Source organism: Trachypithecus francoisi, unplaced genomic scaffold, assembly GCF_009764315.1.
Source record: "Trachypithecus francoisi isolate TF-2019V2 unplaced genomic scaffold, Tfra_2.0 Lachesis_group10, whole genome shotgun sequence".
Taxonomy (NCBI): Eukaryota; Metazoa; Chordata; class Mammalia; order Primates; family Cercopithecidae; genus Trachypithecus; species Trachypithecus francoisi.
In genome coordinates, this window is record NW_022681455.1 from 56,950,781 (window position 1) to 56,965,184 (window position 14,404).

A 14,404-nucleotide genomic window follows, 5' to 3' on the forward strand; every position below is an offset into this window, starting at 1 on the left:
TTATCTTGAGTAAGAAGACTCAGGCCAATGGAAAAAGAGACCATATCATTAGACATAGGTTACTACCAAGATCTTAGCTTTTGTTTTGAGTGGGGGTGTATAGGTACTTATCAGATAGATAGAAAGATAGAGTAATTTAAAAATAAATAGGTATGGAAGTGTAGAATCTCTTCAATACACTGATTTCCCTTTTTTTTTTTTTTTTTGATATATACCCAGCAGCAAGAACTACTATATGCTGGATCATGTAGTAGTTCTATTTTTAGTTTTTTGAGGAACCTCCATACTTTGTTTTCCATAATGGCTGTACTAACTTACATTCCTACCAATGAGCATTCTCCTTTCCCTGAATCCCTGCTAGCGTTTGTTATTTTCTTTTTGATAATAGACATTTTAACCAGAGTGCGATGATATCCCATTGTAGTTGTAATTTGCATTTCCTTGACAATTAGTGATGTTAAGCATCTTTTCATACACCTGTTGGTCGTTTGTATGTCTTCTTTAGGGAAATATCTATTTAGATCTTTTGCCTATTTTTTAATCAGATTATTTGCTTTTTTGCTCTTGAGTTGTTTGAGTTCCTCACATATTCTGGTTATTAATCACTTGTCAGATGAATAGCTAGCAAATATTTTTTCCCCATTCTGTGGGCTGTCTCTTCTCTTTGTTGATTGTTTCCTCTGAAGCTTTTTGGCTTGATGTTATCCCACTTGTCAATTTGGTTTCCTGTGCTTTTGAGGTCTTACTGAAGAAATCTTTGCCCAGACCAATGTACTGAGGCATTTCAATAGCAAGATATGAAATCAACCTAAGTGTCCATCAATGGATGAAATTATAAGGAAATTGTGAGATATATATATATACACAAACACACACACACACACAATGGAATATTATTCAGTCATGAAGAAGAATGAAATTCTGTCATTTACAGCAACATAGATAGAACTGGAAGGCATTATGTTAAGTGAAGTAAGCCAAGCACAAAGAGAAAAATACCGCCTGTTCTCACTCATGTTGGAGTTAAAATAGTGGATCTCATGAAGATAGAGAATTGAAAGATGTTTACCAGAAGCTGGGAAGGTTGGACAGAGAGGGGAGATGAAGAGAGGTTGGTTAATGAGTACAAAAATACACTCAGAAGGAACAAGATCTAGTGTTTGGTAGCAATACAGGATAGCTGTGGTTATACTTTATTGTATAGTTCTAAATAGCTAGAAGAGGTTTGGAATGTCTCCCAGCACAAAGGAATGGTAAATGTTTGAGGTGATGAATATCCCAATTGCAATTTGATCATTACACATTATGCTTGTATCAAAATACCACATGTAAGCTAGCCTCAGTGGTGCATAACTATAGTCCTACTACTTGGGAGACTGAGGTGGGATGATCACTAGAACCTAGGAATACAAGGCTGTAGTATACTTTACACCTGTGAATGACCACTGCACTCCAGCCTGGGCAACACAGAGAGACCCTGTCTCTTAAAAAACACAAAACAAAAAAAAATATACCCCATAAATATGTACAACTATTAGTATCCATAAAAATTAAAAACAAGGTTGAATCTGATGGGTCACACCTGTAATCCCAGCACTTTGGGAGGCCAGGGTGAGAGGATCACTTGAGCCCAGGAGTTCAAGGCTGCAGAGAGCTATGAGTGCACCACTGCACTCCTGCCTGGGCATCAGAGCGAGATCCCATCTCTTACAAAAAAAATCAATAAATAAAATTTAAAATAAATTTACATAAATTAAATAAATAAATGAAAGTGGCACATGAGCCAATGGGTGTCATGAATTCACCATCTTACTTTCTTTTCATCCCTCTTATCACCACCTAAAACCATTGTCAATCATAACTACATCTGTAGTGCATTTAATAGCTCATAAAACTTTTCAAAAATATTATCTCATTTAATCCCTGCAACAATCTTATGAAATGTGCTTTGCTATCATTCTCATTCTACGTAAGGGAAAAACTATGGCTAAAAGAGATAAGTGACTGTTCCAGTTTAAATCCATTTCTTAAACTACAAATTCTGCATTCTTTCCCACATGAACCTGAAAAATATCCTTCCTAATCGCTCCACACGCATCTCAAATCATGGATATTTAAGAGATCTTGAAGATATAATAAAATTAGCACCAAATCACCAAAAGCAGATGCCAAAACTAACACCCTTGAAAGGTGAGATTCCTCAGACTAGTGGATCCCTTTCTCAGCCACCTAAACAAGGTCACATTAAAGGCCTGGTTATCTTTACTAATATCATCTTCAATCGCACACAAACACATAAACTTCTGAACAACTCCTGACTGAGCTTCTATTTGGAACCTAAGCCAGATATGTTTTTTGTTTTTTTTGTTTGTTTGTTTGTTTTCTGTTGCCCAGGCTGAAGTGCAGTGGAGCAATCTTGGCTCACTGCAAGCTCCACCTCCTGGGTTCACTCCTTTCTCCTGCCTCAGCCTCCCTAGTAGCTGGTACTACAGGTGCCCGTCACCACGCCCGGCTAATTTTTTTTGTATTTTTAGTAGAGACGGGGTTTCACCATGTTAGCCAGGATGGTCTCTATCTCCTGACCTCATGATCTGCCAGCCTCAGCCTCCCAAAGTGCTGGGATTACAGGCGTGAGCCACCGCGCCCGGCCTGCCAGAGATGTTTTAAGGCCCACTCACAGGGCCCTGAGCCACTGTTTTACAGATCCCATCACGTGAGACATATACTCAGACACATTCAATACATTTTCCATTAAATGCTTGAAAGGGCTTTTATTATTCGAAAAATATATTTTGTTAAAAGTTATTTTTGTGTAATTTTAAATTTCACTTATGCACAATTATACAAAAGTTGAATTGCAACTGGGCAGTTGAAATTATGACTAGTATTTAATTAAAGATTGTTTTTAAAGTTAAGTTCCAAGCTTCTTATTTTGGAATCAATAATATATATTTAGGTCCCAGTGATCTCAAAAAGCCTTTGAAGAACTCATGGACCCTAAGGACAGACCAGAGTGTCTAATGGACACACCATCGGGCCAGAAGCAAGGCTACAGACTATTGGTTTCAATGGCAGAGGGCTGTCTGGGGCTACCCCCGGCTTCATCCCTAGAGCTGCTGGAATCTTAGCACAGGTGAACTTACCCACCACACCACTTCTCCCTACCATACTTGAATACTACCCCAAATTCAAGCCCCATGGGCAACTCTTTTCTCAAAAACTATCATCCTTTTGCTACTGTGTAGCTGATCCACTGCTGCCCTCCTAGTCAACTCTTTTCTAGGTGCCCTTTGAAACCGTCATTTAATTGTCAGGAAGCTCTAACTCCTCACAAAAGTGCCATCTCCAATGCTTGTCTTACCTTAATCATTCAACGTGTATTTCTTAAGTGCCTGCTCTCTATACCTCTGCATCTCTCCAGCAGAGGCTTCTGCTTCTCCTGCATGTCTCATCGAAATCTCAGAAGGAACCATCATCCAGCGCCACTCTCTTCCTTTCCCTGAATTGTCACTGTCTGACCTCCAGCCACACCCCCTCATTTGCTGAGGACTTTGGAACCTGACTCATTGCTTCTTCTCCACTTTGAGTGTAGTCATCTGGGAAGATTTCCACATTCATGTGGATGGGCCAGCCAACACCTCAGCCACAAAAGTTCCTAGCTTCCTGAGCTCAAATAATCTTTATCTTCTCTCCTCTTCTCCCAGCATGCCATGGCCCCATTCTGGATGATGACATCACCTGGTACTGAACCAACTCTGAGACCTCTCATTGTAATCCAACAATGTGACCTACAATTTCTGGCTCACCAGCTCTCTCACAACTCTTCAAGCTAATCCAGACCTCTAATGTTCTGTTCCTGGTCAGACCCATGATTGCCGTTAAGATTTCCTGTTCTTCCTCATCAAGTCTCATGATGCATCATTTCAAGCATTCTCTCGACATCAATATCCCAGCCGCCTCCTCTAGAGCTATCAATTCCACCCTCTATCTTGGATCAGTTGAAACATTCACCTTAACTCCCAATTCTAAATGGCTGAAACGTGCTTTGAAAACACTACTCAATGAAGCAGCTTAATCCCTCGACAGATGTCAACGATCTAACATCAGCTGGGTTCTCAGCACTGTTTTTCTTTAACAACTTCTAGCTATCCCCAAATGTATCCATTTCTACTCTTACTCTCACCTGCATTCTGTCCAGGCCCAGGAAAGGCCCCCTTTCTTCTCCCTAAAATATCTCAAATGTCTCCCATCTTATGAAAGACCTTTCTGAATCCTATATCCTCCCTAGCTTACTGCCTTAATTCCTGGTCTATTCTTAGGCAAACTCCTTTAAAGGGTAATTTATAAAGGCTCTTTCCACGTCTTTATCTCTAGTCATTTTTTCCCTATTCATTTTTAAATTGACTTGTATTTGTATCAAAGTAAAACATGCCTGTAAGTTAAAAGCAAATAACGCTAAAAAACATTTGGCCTAAAAGGCTCTTACCTAGATACCCAGCTCTGATCAAATGTCACCTTATCAAAGAATGTTCCCTGACTGTGCAATGTAAACCCATCATCCCACCTCAACACTATCTTCCCCTTTACCTGAAGCATTTTTCTTCATACCATTTACCATCTCTTAGCATAATGTAAATTTAGTTATTTGGCTGGGCGCAGTGGCTCACGCCTGTAATCCCAGCACCTTGTGGGGGCCGAGGTGGGCAGATCACTTGAGGTCATGAGTTTAAGACAAGCCTGACCAACACGGTGAGACCCCATCTCTACTAAAAAATACAAAAAATTAGTTGAGCATGGTGGCAGGCAGGCAGGCACCTGTAATCCCAGCTACTTGGGAGGCTGAGGCAGGAGAATCACTTGAACCCGGGAGGCAGAGGTTGCAATGAGCAAAGACTGTGCCACTGCACTCTAGCCTGAGTGACAGAGCGAGACTCCATCTCAAAATAAATAAATAAATAAATTTAGTTATTTGTTTTTATTTTTATGGGATCCGTGGCACAGAGCAAACACTTAATAAATATATGTGGAATTAATAAAAATCTATTCTAATTATAACAGGGTATCAAATTAGAACTTTTTAAGTTAGTTTCAACTGATATCCCATAGGCTGGGAACAATGCAATAAATGCCACTATCTCCCAATCCTAAAGGAAAGTGTTGGAACAGTACAACTCAAAGTATGCCCATGGACAAATGCCAGTCTGATAACTGTTTTTATTGGTTTGCTATAAGATAAATACAGAAATTGGAAGTATTTAGAGACTTTTAGAATAATTTGACGTTGCTTTGGAACTACAACTGGTCAATAGACTTGTCTTCTTGAACAGACTATTTCAGGTGCTGTTGAACTCACATAATACGTCACCAGTGTGATGTGAACTGAAGACCAGTCATGCAATAAAGGGCCAGGTACAGACCTGTAATGAATTGGAAGTTAAAAAAAAAAAAAATCTTTCCCACAAATGTACAAAATGCCCTATGCTAAACCATCTGTGATAACCATGTTAAGTTAGTGTGACACAGATTAAAGTAACATGAGCCCATCACCACTCTGAGAGAGGTAGACAAAGCCAGAAACCAAGAGGAGAGATCGCTTTGGAGAAAGCTATTGATGCCTTGAGCATTTCCTCCTAGAAGAGACGTTGGTGTGCATATCCTATGCCTTAAACCAAGGGAGAGGGCTTCAAGGAGACACCTTGAAGGGCAAAACATGTCTCCCCTGGAGTTTAAGGAACATGTGACTAGAATATGACTCTCACCAAAAGACTCTAAAGGTGAAGACTGTCGCCAGAATAAAAGATCTGCTTGGCATTGAGCTGCCCCACCATGGCACATGATTTTGGGAGGTCTGTCATAGACCCAAGGACAGAGGGAGCTAGTTTAAGCTCCTATTCAAAGGGATCCTATCCAAGAGGACTTTGTGAATGGAAGGAGAGACCAAATAGAAGGGGTGAACCATCAGAAGTTCAGAAGACCAAGGCAGGAATACACAAGCAAAGAAAAGACTCTTCCCAGATGAAAGGAACTACAACACATTCAGAGGACACCAACTGCCAGGTCATAACTATAAGGGCTGTGCAAAACTAGGCCCTCGTCCCCTAATCCCCTTTCTCTTTGGCCAATCCTAGAGCAGTCAGAAGCAACAACAGGAGGGTATAGGAGAAAATGAGGAGAGAAGAGAGGAAAAAAAAACCATGTTCTTTGCCACTGCAGCCTGAATCTCTGTCAAGCTGAGAGAAGGGAAAAAATATTAACGTTGAATATGAAGTTGTAATAATTCATGAGGCCAGACTGGAGTTATATTATTATCAGACGGAGCTAAAATCTTTAATGCTTGACAGTGACCCAAGGACTTTCCATTATCACCAGTAAAGCTGAATCACCAGTAAAGCTGTGGCACCTGCCTTGAGTTTTTCCTTAGGAGTAGAGAGTGAGTTAAATGGTGATTGGTGAGGAAGAATAAATTTAATTTCTCTTTGCACTCGAATTAATAAATAGATTATACACAAAAATTGTGGTCCCCTGGCTCCTCTTCCCACCTTCTCAGACACAACCACTTTCAACTTTCTACATATCTTACCGCATTTATCTTAATAATGCATATAGTGGTATGTCTAGGTTTATTAATTATAGTCATCATCTATTCAGTCCCTATTAAGATAGATAAAGATTATGCCTTTCTTACAGAATTTTTGCATAAATCCATATTCAGTGATATTCTGGTTAATTGCATCTTAATATTATTCACTCTTGAATTAAGCAGTGTATCATGGTTAAATTTTCTTGCTTACTCAAATCTATAAATAGATTAATCCACAAAATAACACTATAAAGTTATGACCCCCATTCTAAAGTGGAGGAACCTGAGCCACAGAGAAACTAAATAACTCACTTGCCTAAAGGCACTGAGCTGGTAAGTGCTGAAACCAAAATTTAAACTCACATTAGGCTGTATAGCTCCAGAATTCACACTCTTAGCCCCTCCATGATAGTGCTTACGTTTGCTAACAGGTTTAAGTCGTAGCTCAAGCAAAATTAAACTGGGTCTAGCCCATTACTAAACTAGGTGCTATTGTAGCATATGATAAAGACATTTTTAAAATTTCTATTCCCACAATGAATAGATAACTTTCAAAAGAGTATCCAGAAAGGTACTTTGGATATGTAACATACAACCCAACTTGTTAATTCATCACAATAACTGAACGTATGATTTTCCTTTTATCCATTCTTTACTCCGACTTCTCACCTTACAATTTTCTCTTAGCAAAAGTTAAGCAATAACTCTTCAGAAAAATAAAATAGTCTAGAGATTCATTATTAAAAATGTATCAAAATCTTACAATTCCCTGGGGCTAAGGTTTAGAACACAAAGCACAGTCTCTTTCCTCTAAAATGACATAATTCTTATAAATACTAAGGTCAGAATAAGAGATAGAACTACAATGAAGAAATTTCTTTGGAGGAAACATTTTAATATGTTTCTAAGAAAGCAGTATATTAGGCCAGGTGCAGTGGTTCATGGCTGTAATCCCAGGACTTTGGGAAGCCAAGGCGGGCAGATCGCTTGAGGTCAGGAGCTTGAGACCAGCCTGGCTAACTTGGTAAAACCCTGTCTCTACTAAAAGTACAAAAATTAGCCAGGCATGGTGACACACACCTGTAATCCCAGCTACTTGGGAGCCTGAGGCAGGAGGTGGAGGTTGCAGTGAGCCAAGATCGCACCACTGCACTCTAGCCTAGATGACAGAGTGAGATTCCGTCTCAAAAAAAAAAAAGAAGAAGAAGAAAAGAAAGCAGTACTGTTCTGTTTTTCAACTTATCTGGTCCCATAATTAGTGAAAGAGATGTTTTAAAATATCGATTAATAAAACACTTAGTATAGTCCCTAGTAATATAAAATACTGTCTTTCTCAAAGTTATATATACCTAAAGAAATAAGGCCGGGCACAGTGGCTTACGTCCGTAATCCCAGCACTTTGGGAGGCCAAAGGGGGCAGATCACGAGGTCAGGATTTCAAGACCAACCTGACCAACATAGTGAAACCGCATCTCTACTAAAAATACAAAAATTAGCCGGGTGTGGTGGCACGCACCTGTAGTCCCAGCTACTTGGGAGGCTGAGGCAAGAGAATCACTTGAACTCGGGAGACAGAGGTTGCAGTGAGCCAAGACCACGCCATACACTCCAGCCTGGGTGATGGAGTGAGACTCCGTCTCAAAAAAAAGCAACAACAACAACAAAGAAATAAAAGAACAAGTGAAAATTAGAATATAAAGCAAGTAACTGATAAAAGAATCAGACAATGCCTGACATCCACTTGACTGATCTTCCCACCCCATTTCCCATCTTCAAACTCAAACGTTTATTTTTATGTTTTTAAAAAACCCAAGTTTTAAAGAGCAAGCCACAGGCCACAGAATTCTAAAATTCTCCAACCGTATTCAACCTTTTACTCCTAGAAACAGGAAATAGTACAACTCAAAAGATCAACAATCTAAAAATTTAATCCAAGTGGTTTCTCTTTACTGGTAAAAAAAATCGTAATTTCTGTAATTTGCCATCAGTGGAAGAATTCAAGCCTAACTCGCTCGCCTTTTATTAAATAGGTGGCTAATATTTAGTTTCACAGAGACCAAAAAAAGCACCAAATAAAGGGAGGGGGTAGCACGTGCACAAGAAACTTGGCTAACGATTTTTCAGACGCTTCTTGGTTAAAACTGCAAGAGCTGAATGAACACAGAAATCCACTTTAAAGTATATGTTCAGGTTGAATGTGTAATTTTTGCCCTTCTGAACTCCTGGGACAAAGGTTTATGCTCAATAATGTTTAACCTTCTTGAAATGCAGAAGGAGAAAAGGCTCAAAGCAATATGTCAGAAGTGATTATCATAGTTCAAGGGAAATGGTTATTCTGATGGCCAAGAAAAATGGACTGATTTTCAACATGAATGCTAGCCACTTAAAAATAACTATTTTTCTGTGGCTGCAAATTATGAACATTAGCAGCATGAAAGCACATGTCCTGTAAGGACCCCATTGCTTCTGAAAGATATCCACATCCAGCTATCCAGTTTTGGAGAAAGTAAATGGGGTATTTTTATTGTATTTGGCAAAGTAGCTAAAAATTACACTCCATTCTCAATTAACAATGCCTATTTCTAATAGGACTAATATATAAATAAAATTCACAGATAATTCTAAAGCATCCTAACTTAGGATAGTTTCAAACTTTCTTAATTAAGCTATGAACAGTTAGAAATGTATAAATCACTGGCTTGCCTCCCTATTTAGTAACAGAAAATTAAAAGTATGAGCAACAAAATGAAAGCAAATAATCCACCACTGGAAAGGTATCTCCTGAGCAGAGAGTCACATAATGGCATGTGATGTTAATATTAAAGATTAACTCAAATCGATTAAGCAACTCAATATCTTGCATTTTAGCCATCATCAAAATTTCATGAGCTCTGTGAAAAGATATATGTGTAATTTGCTAGAATAAAGTAATACTAAAATGAAACAATTCTACTTACTAAGAAAAAATTGTTAGAACAGCTATCGTTTGAATTTCAGCAAGACGAAGTCAAGCGATGTGATAGCATGTTGCTTTGTTGTTGTTATTGTTGTTTGTTTGTTTGTTTGTTTCCGAGATGCAGCCTTCCTCTGTCACTAAGGCTGGAGTGAGGTGGCGCGATCTTGGCTCACTGCAACCTCTGCCTCCCAGGTTCAAGCTGATTCTCCTGCCTCAGCCTCCCGAGTAGCTGGAATTACAGGCGCATGCCACCACAACCAGCTGATTTTTATATTTTTAGTAGAGATGGGATTTCACCATGTTGGCCAGGCTGGTCTCAAACTCCTGACCTCAGGTGATCCACCCACCTCAGCCTCCCAAAGTGCTGGGATTATAGGTGTGAGCCACCACACCCAGCCCATGTTGTCTTTAAGGTCAGTTTTATTTTGATGATGATTCTAGTCTCAGACCAATAAATCAGCAAAGAACAAAAACAGCAGTCTTGGGGGAAAAAAATCAGTTGTAGATTTTAAAACAGAAGAATATGCCTATATAATTCCTTGTCTATTTTATATTATTTGTTTAAGTTTTAAATAATAAGCACAGTTTATACACCATTCACTAATATGGTTTGCCAAATGTTCTAAGTAAAAAGTCAACAAATAAGCCAACAGTTCTTTGTTAAAAGAAAAAAAGAAGTAAAAAGAAATCAGAAGATGGTCATAGGAACAATATTTCCACCTTCTGCCTTTCTAAACACAATATCTAAAATCTCAAAATGTTATTACCAAAAATTTAGGCTTACTCTATGGAAAACAAAAATGTCGATGATGCAAACTTCAAGTAAAGGTTTGTTTCTTTTATCTAACATCTTAAACCTTTCATTATGGAAAATCTTATGCTTATACAACAAAGGAAAAGTATAGAGAACTGCCATTTACACACCCAGCTTTAACAATCACTATCTCCTGGTCTGTGCTATTTCAACTATACCCCATCCACATTTTCTGCCCTACCCCACCAGATGATTTTAAAACCAATCTGAGGGATTTTACTTCATTATTAAATATTTTAGTATGCATCTCTAAAAGATAAGGATTATTTTAAATCAAAATACCACTATCAATCTAAAGTATTTTTATAAGTGTCTTGATATCATTAAATATCCAAGCCTGGGCAACAAAGCAAGACCATGTTTCTTCAAAAAAACTTAAAAATTAACCAGGCATGGTGGCACACATCTGTAGTCCCACCTTCTCAGGAGACTGAGGCAGGAGGATTACCTGAGTTCAGGAGGTTGACGATGCAGTGAGTCGCGACTTTGCCACTGCACTGGAGCCTGGGTGATAGAGTGAGAACTTGTCTCAAAAAAAAAAAAAATTCATTGTTCATATTTCCCCCACTTTCCCCTTTTTTATATTTGGTTTATTCACCCAAATAAGGCATACATGTTACATTTGGTTTGTAGGTCTTTTAAGTCTCTTTTCATGTATAGACTATCACTCCCACATTTTTTCTTATACTCTGTCAAAAAAAACTGGGGGTATTTGTTCTAGAGTTTCCCACACTGCAACTTTGCTAAATCCTAAATGTATCTTCACTATCTTCACCTTATCATTTAATATATTCCTCTGTCACCTGTATTTTATGTAAATCTATAATTAGAACTAGCAGTTTGATCTGATTTACGTTCAATTTTTTAGCAAGAATACTTTAAGTATTTTTGTATACTTTCATCAGGAGACGCATATGTATGGTTGTCTCTCGTGTATTAGCAGTCATCGATGTGTCTAGGTTCGTTATTTTATCAGGGCTTGCAAGATGGTGAAATTGTAATTTCATCATTCCTTCTTCCTTCAACAACGATTTGATTACCATGTATAATAATCTTTAAAGCAAAGACAGGAAAATGCTTGCTTCTTTCCCTTTACCACTTTTTAGAAAAAAAAGAGTTAGTTCCCTAGCATTCTCCAAAAGTCACCAATAAGATGGTTTTAAACAATATCATAGATTCATAGATTTTGAATATATGGATGTATTTCAATCTGCCATGATCATTATTCTTATTGATTGAGCAGTAGGTGCCTCTCCCAGTTTACTCCTGGTCCTGACATGATCCCAGTAGTCTTTGATGCCTCCTTACTTTCTGGTTTGACCAGATGTGCCAAGCTCATTCTATATTTTCTGTTTCAGATCTGGAATCAGCCATTTCTCCAACAAGTTTGTGACTGATGGTTTCCACGGGTGTCCTGCCTGCATCCCTTCCACCTGGCCAATGGACTCACATACAGGCTACTGTGAGCGTTGGGTGCTAATGGCTCATAGCCACCCTCTCCTTCAGGGACTCCCCTAGCCTAAAGCTTCCTCACACCCCCAGCCCTAGCAGCCCATAACCAATGACTGACGGAGGTGAGGGACAAAAGGCTTGCTTCAAGTTGAGACCAAGTCTAAAGTACAATTCATGTGCCAGAGTTCAATATTCAAAAGTGGAATTGTTGGCTCATATGATAATGCTATTTTTTAATTTTTGAAGACCTACCATACTGTTTTCTATAGCAGTTGAACCATTTTACATTCCTACCAAGAGTGCACAAGGGTGTGTAAACTTAATTTTAACACCATATTAGCTTAGGTATCTGCTTTGGTTTGAATGTTGCATCCCACCCAAAATTCATGTGTTGAAATTTAATCCCCAATGTGACAGTATTAAGAGGAGGGGCTTTTTGGAAGTGATTAAGTCATGGGGGTTCACCATCATGAATGGGTTAATGCCACTACAGAAAAAAAGGCTTCAAAGAGCTCCCTTGCTCTCTCTTGCTGTATTTGCCTTCTGCCTTCCACCAGGTGAGGATGCAGAAACAAGGTGTCATCAGTGAGGAACGACACTTCACCAAATACCAAACCTGCCGATGCCTTGGTCTTGAACTTTCTAGGTTCCAGAACAGTGAGAAAATAAATTTCTATTATGTATAAATTACCCAGTCTCAGGTATTCTGTTATAGCAACACAGATGGACTAAAATAGTATCTGATCCTCATCAATCTTAGTAATACTGAGCTGCACATAAGAACGGTCAATGTAGAGTAGCCAGTGGTATTCCCCAGCATCAGAGTTGATTATCTACTTTACTAATTGATAATTGAATAGGATGTGTGGAGGCTGCAGCATGGGCTTGATAGTATTAGACCAAAGTGGACTTGCCAATGCATTGGTACCCTAGGGTGGCCAACACACATAATGCAGGCTGTCAGCAGACTCTCAAAGATGTAAAGCTACTCCCTGGGAATGAGTCACACTGGGATGATGAATAATCCCTCCAGTCAAATGGAATCTACATTATTCTCCCTGGAAGTTCTCACCCAATTCTCTAAGCATTGTCAGAGATAGAGACTAAATAAACATAGGATAAACACAAGAGACAACAGACTGCAAGGATGAGAGATGTCTGCTTCTATCTGACCTTATGAACTTAGGCCAATCACTTACTCACTGAGATTTAGTTTTGTCAAACTAGATCAATAATATATGCCATACCCAATACACAGAGTGTCTGTTCAGATTAAATGAGATCATGAATATGAGCATTCTTTGAAAGTATGAAGTGCTATTTAACTACAAAGTACTACTCCAAAGCTATAATTTTCCTGAAACACTAATGTCATTTCCAGAACTGAATTCTCCTCTCCCAAAGCACAAACTAAGTTTTGTTCAATTTCCAGAGATTGATTTTTTTTCGAACCACACTCATCATTTCACAACTAAAATAATAAAGAGAGAGAGAGAGACAATATTGAGAGAAATCAGACCCTTATCACTTACTTGGAGGTGGTTTAGAAGAGTAAAACAAAGGTGACGTTTGGAAAAATTAAGAATTAGTCTTAGGAAAAAGGGTTCAGAGAGATAGAACCATGAGCCTAGAAAAGAAACAATTTATTGATTTTCAAGTACAATTAACTTGCTGCTAATTAGAACTACTTAATGGTAGGAGATCGTATCACTAAAAGTACTGAAGCAGAGAGGAATCTAGCATTATGAAAACTGTTAAGTCAAATAAGCTCTAAGATTCCCTCAAGCTTTAACATTCTTTGATTCACAAAGACTGATAGTGACACAGTAGCAGGTGGCTATGCTTCATCCTCTCCAGAATAAGAAATGGTCTTAAATTGTAAGCCATGGGATTTAGGGCAAAAATCAAGGAGTTGTTTCAGGCAGAGATGGCTGTTAAATTCCAAACAGAATTCTGAGGTAAGCTATGGCTGTGTCCTTTAAAATAAAGGAAGCTATACCCATCTTACCAGAACAATTTAAGGATTACTCTGGTTAGAGGTGAAATAATAAACTAGACCATCTTTGAAGGGGCTTTCTTTTCAGTCCTTTGATCTATAGTTGTCCATGAAAATTTTCAAAGTATAAGTGACTATCCATATGTTTTCTTTAAGTTTCCTTGGTTTGGAGCTTAAAGAATTTTTTTTAAGACAAGTTGTCATCACATAAAAGAAAGACATAAAAAGAATGGCAAGAGGTCTTGCTTCAGTCAAAATATTGACCTCAAAAAAGAATCATGAGTTATAAATACATGCTTATTTTTCTCTAAGCAGAACACATGAATCCCTTTACCAAGTTAATCTTGGTTTCATGAGTTGTTTATAGAGACTAAACTGTTCATTCAATACAGTCTACCTACCTTGCACATTCCTGTGCACCTGTGCATTAATTATTCCTATACCTTACTATAATTTATTATAGCAAGACTACAATAAATGAAATCTTTTTTTTTTTTTTGAGATGGACTCTCACTCTGTCACCAGGCTTGAGTGCAGCAGCGCAATCTCGGCTCACTGCAACCTCTGCCTCCCAGGTTCAAGCGATTCTCCTGCCTCAGCCTCCCA

At 38.5% G+C, this 14,404-nt stretch overlaps 1 protein-coding gene across 2 annotated transcripts in view; it reads right to left on the reverse strand.

Annotated features, from left to right (window-relative positions):
- DST (dystonin) overlaps positions 1-14,404 on the reverse strand; it is a 506,627-nt gene that overhangs the window by 429,689 nt on the left and 62,534 nt on the right. The window lies entirely within an intron of this gene.